Source organism: Acinonyx jubatus, chromosome X, assembly GCF_027475565.1.
Source record: "Acinonyx jubatus isolate Ajub_Pintada_27869175 chromosome X, VMU_Ajub_asm_v1.0, whole genome shotgun sequence".
NCBI lineage: Eukaryota > Metazoa > Chordata > Mammalia > Carnivora > Felidae > Acinonyx > Acinonyx jubatus.
In genome coordinates, this window is record NC_069389.1 from 123,216,039 (window position 1) to 123,221,519 (window position 5,481).

Genomic DNA, 5,481 nt, shown 5'->3' on the forward strand with positions numbered 1-5,481 from the left:
GACCTTTAGACTGAAAGCTGAGTTTTCAATGGCATTAATAAAATTCAGAAGAGTTGAGTGATATCTTCAATATGCTGAGAGAATAACTGTCAGAGAGAAAAAAAAATAGGTCATGTTCAAATAATTGGAAGTCAGAACGTTTTCAGATTTTTCAGCAAAGCACTGGGAACAATGAAGTAATGCCTCCAAACTGGGGGGAGGGATGATTTTCCAACCTAGCATTCTGTACCCAAACTGTCTATTGTGAGATTAGGCTAAAGATATGAAAGAACCGAAATAGTTCACCCTGTCTGCATTCATTCTCTGGAAGCTACTAGAGAAGGAGTATCACCAAAACCAGAGGGGAACCTAAGAAAGAGGTTGAGATGGGATCGATGAGACCAGTCAAGAGGAAGCAGAGGGTATCTCCAGCATGACGGAAGGGGAGCCCAGGCTAGTGGCTGGAGGGGCAAGTCAAAAGGCTTCAGGAGAGAACACTGCAAGGGAGTGAAATGCACGTTCTGCTGGACATCTGTAACCAGCTGGAAAGGAGATGGAGACAGCTGGGGAGAGTGCGGGCCTATGGAAAGTAGTAGAGAACAAGAAACATGGGAGCGGGGTGGGGTGGGGGCAGACAAGGGTTAACTCTAAGGTCAACGAAACATTGGGAGAGAAAAGTCATCAGAGTGATGACTCAGTTATAACTAGTGTTCCATGGACTTGATAATGCAAACACCAAGATATGACCTAACCCTAATCATTGTATACTGTACTGGAAGGGTTTGGTGTGTGTGTGTGGGGGGGGGGTGTATGACAAAGAGCTACGTTATCATCTTCTATAGTGAAAAAAAACAATCAATAATTGTTCAAATATAAAAATAAAAATAGCACTATAAACAATTTATTTAGGGAATTGGAGCTAAATACCAAAAGAAACAGCTGAAAGAGTTGAAAGCGGTTGATTCTAGGAGGTGGACGATTACGTGGGTGGAAACGATTACAGTTTTTGCAATAAACCTTGTAGAACCATTTAACTCTTTGAAGCAAGAGTTGGCCCAACAATGGCTTGGTTTTATACAGGTGTCAGCTAAGAATGGTTTATTAAATTTTGAAACGGATGAAAAAATCAGAAGAGTATTTTGTGACGCGTGAAAAGTATGTAAGATTCAAATTTCAGTCCGTAAACACAGTGATTGGCACATGGCCACACTTGTTCATTTAGGTGTTGTCTGTGGCTGTATGTGTGCCACAAAAATGGCCTAAATGGCTTCAACAGAGACCACGTGACCTCAAATATTTACTATCTGGCCCTTTACAGGAGAAGTTTGCTGACCCCTGCTTTCAACTATGTTCAGATAAACCATTGAATGAATAAAAGAACAAAATAATTGTTTATTTAAAAACAAAGTGGGGGGTGCCCGGTTTGCTCAGTCAGTAGAGCATGCGACTCTTGATCTCTGGGTTATAAATTGGAGCTCCACGTTGTGAGTAGAGATTGCTTAAAAATAAAAGCTTTAGGGATGGCTGAGGGGCTCAGTCAGTTAAGTGTCCGACTTCAGCTCAAGTCATGATTTCATGGTTTGTGAGTTCAGGCCCCACATCGGGCCCTCTGCTCTCGGCACAAAGCCTGCTTCGAATCCTCTGTCCCCCTTCTTCTCTGCCCCTCCCCCGCTCACACTCTCATGCTCTGTCTCAAAAATAAACATTTATAATAATAAAATCTTAAAAAAACATAAAATCTTTAAAAATTAAAAAGGAAGTAGGAAATAGGGTGAATGGACAGTTGTTAATGACTGGTTCTATTGTGGAATTTTATAGATAACATAAAAAACTCAAAATTGAAAAAAAAATTAAAGGTAACCATTAGAAAAAAAGAGTCACGTACATAAGATCCAAATAACCGAGGGGAGAAAAACCATGGAACTCTTAATCCAAAAAAAGGAAGGAGAGGAGGAACAAAGAGAAACGAGATACTAGGGTACACAGAAGCTATAAAATAGGATGCCGATGCGACGTGATTATCAAAAAGCATACGCTATGTTCTTGAACAGAAGACTCAACGCTACAAATATGTCAGCCCTCTACACATAAACTTATCAATTCAATGAAATCCCAATTAAAAACCCAATGGAATTGTCTTAGGAATCTTACATTAGCTACTTCTAAAACTTACTTGGAAGAGAAAATGCAAAACAGCGGCAAAGAAGAAAGAATTTTTAGACAGAGAGAGAGAGACGGTACAAGCGCAAGTAGGGAAGAGGGGCGGAGGGAGAGGGAGAGAGAATCCCAAGCAGGGTCCACGAAGAGTGTGGAGCCTGATGAGGAACTTGATCCCACGAGTTCACAGCCCAAGCCAAAATCAAGAGTCAGATGTTCAACTGACTGAGCCACCCAGGCGACCCTAGCAGAGCAATTTTTTAAAAAGAATAATAAATATAGTCTTGGGACCATTGGCTATTTGAAAAAATGAAATCACAGTGTTATCTTACATCATATACATCATATAAAGTTGAGACAAGGTACAGAATTGAACCTAAAAATGAAATAATAGGGGACTCCTGGGTGCCTCAGTCGGGGGTAAGCGTCCGACTTCAGCTCAGGTCATGAGTTCATGGTTCTTGGGTTTGAGCCCCACTTCAGGCTCTGTGCTGACAGCTCGGAGCCTGGAGCCTGCTTGGGATTCTGTGTCTCCTTCTCTCGGCCCCTCTCCCCCTTTTGCGTGTGCGCGCTCTCTCTCTCTCTCTCTCTCTCTCTCTCAAAAATAAATTAAACTTTAAAAGAACGAAAAAACAAAAGTGTTAGAAGGACATAATAGCAAGTGTTTTTACAATCTTTGTGTGAAGAGAACCTTTCTAAACAAGAGTCAACCCAAAATTCCACAGAGAAAAAGATTTATATATTTTACCACAGAAAAAAAATTCAAACCTTCTCATGGAAAAAAAAAAGCATGAAGTTAAAAAGAAGCAACATGGGGGGGTGGGCTAAATGGGTGATAGGCATTAAGCAGGGCACTTGGGTCGAGCACTGGGTGTTATATATAAGTGAATAAATAAATTAAAAATACAAAATAAAGAAGAGAAAAGCAAAAAAAAAAAAAAGCAACATTTAGGTTTGGGCTCAAACACTTAAAACCAAAGTATCTCTTAATATTTTCAAAAAGCAACAGGTTGAGAAAAAATATTTCCAGTCTCCCTGACAGAGAACAGTCTGGTCAACACAATATGCAGAGAATTCCTACAAAGTAGGAAACTAAAACAAACAATCCACTATAAAAACAGTAAAGGATAGTAGGCAATTCAGAAAGGACAAACTACGAGTGGCAACAAACGTCCAAAAAACTGTGCAACTACAAGGATATCAGGCAAATGTAAATCAAAGCACTGACTGTTGAATACGATTTTCTCATCCATGAGAATGGCACACACTAAAAAGACTGAACATTCAGTGTCGATAAGGAGGTGGCAAAAAGAACACTCACATACTCCGCGGGTAGGAATACACGTAGGTTTTTCTTGAGCAAATAAAATTTTCAACGCAGATCCCCTTCACCCAAGCAAGAACATGGGAGCGTAGCCGCCGCGTTAACGGACACTCGGGGCCTCTCGGGAGCTGGGCCCTTTTGAACCAAGATGCTCCGCGTCGGTTGAACTTAGGGCATAGAGTTGTGGGGAAGCCACGGTGGGCCTTGGAAGATCATCGCAAAGTCAAAGCCAACAGCTGAGACTACGCTGCGACCTGAAGGAGGTGGGAAGCTCCCAGAAGTCAAGCTCCCTGGGGAAAGCTGCACGCTAGCATTGGGCTAAGGCCATCCCAACCCTCAATAGTCACAAGGGGCTTGTGGCCTGCCGCCGTGCACAGGGTTCCAGAAAGAAAGAGGTCACCGCAAAGACAAGTCATGCTCATCTGCTAAGAAGCCCACCTGGGCTACCTTGGGGGTGGGGGGAAGGGACCAACAGAGGGTAAAATTCCAGCGTGGCTTTTTTGTTTAAATATTGTGATCAATTGCATGAAACATAAGCTTCACCATCGTAACTCTTTAAAGTGTGTGAAGAAGTCCCGTTTACATTCACCAGGTGGTGAAAAGACAACAACATCTAGTTCCAGAGCCTTTTTATCACCCCCACAGTAGCCCCTGGACCCCCGGCAGAGGCAGGCCTCTTTGAATTGATAGCACAAAGGGATATGTAAAGAAATTAAGTTATTTCGATTAATGTCCGCACACACGCAAAGAAGAGTTCAAAATCCATTGAGCTGAGGGAGCAGCGCGCGAGGGGGACTGACGCGCGGAAGGGCCGGAGCGCGGAGAGACTGGCGCGCGGCGCAAATTGGCGGGCGGAGGGGCCTGCGCTCGAGGGCAGTGGGCGCGCTGAGAGGAGACTCGCGGAGGGAGCAGTGCGCGAGGAGGTTTGGCGCTCGGAGGGGGGCGGAGCTCGGAGGGAGCGACGTGCGGGGGCAATCGGCACGAGGAGGGGCGGCGCGTGAGGGCAATCGGCACGAGGAGGGGCGGTGCGCGGAGGGAATCCGCACGAGGAGGGGCGGCGCGTGAGGGCAATCGGCACGAGGAGGGGCGGTGCGCGGAGGGAATCGGCACGAGGAGGGGCGGTGCGTGAGGGCAATCGGCACGAGGAGGGGCGGGGCGCGAAGGGAATCGGCACGAGGAGGGGCGGGGCGCGGAGGGAATCGGCACGAGGAGGGGCGGGGCGCGAAGGGAATCGGCACGAGGAGGGGCGGGGCGCGGAGGGAATCGGCACGAGGAGGGGCGGGGCGCGGAGGGAATCGGCACGAGGAGGGGCGGGGCGCGGAGGGAATCGCCACGAGGAGGGGCGGCGCGCGGAGGAAATCGCCACGAGGAGGGGCGGCGCGCGGCGGCAGCGGAGTGCGGAGGGTATCAGCACGAGGCGGGGGCGGAGCTTGGAGAGAGCGGCGCGCGGCGCAAATTGGCGGGCGGAAGGGCCCGCGCTCGAGGGCAGTTGACGCGCTCGGAGGCGACGCGCGGAGGGAGCAGTGCGCGAGGCGAATTGGCGCTCGAGAGGGGGGCGGAGCTCAGAGGGGGCGACGTGCGGGGGCAATTGGCACGAGGAAGGGCGGCGCACGGAAGGAATCGGCACGAGGAGGGGCGGGGCGCGGAGGGAGCGGAGTGCGGTGGCTATCAGCACGAGGCGGGGGCGGAGCTCGGAGAGAGCGGCGCGCGGCGCAAATTGGCGGGCGGAGGGACCCGCGCTCGAGGGCAGTTAGCGGGCGAGGGGGCGGTGCGCGGAGGGAGCAGTGCGCGAGGCGACTTGGCACGAGGAGAGGGCGGTGCTCGGAGGGGGCGGTGCGCGAGGGCAATTGGCGCGAGGAGGGGCGGTGCGCGGAGGGAGCAGTGCGCGAGGCGAATTGGCGTGAGGAGGGGGCGGAGCTCGGAGGGAGCGACGTGTGGAGGCAATCGGCACGAGGAGGGGCGGTGCGCGGAGGGAGCGGAGTGAGCAAGGACTCAGCACGAGGAGGGGGCGGAGCTTAGAG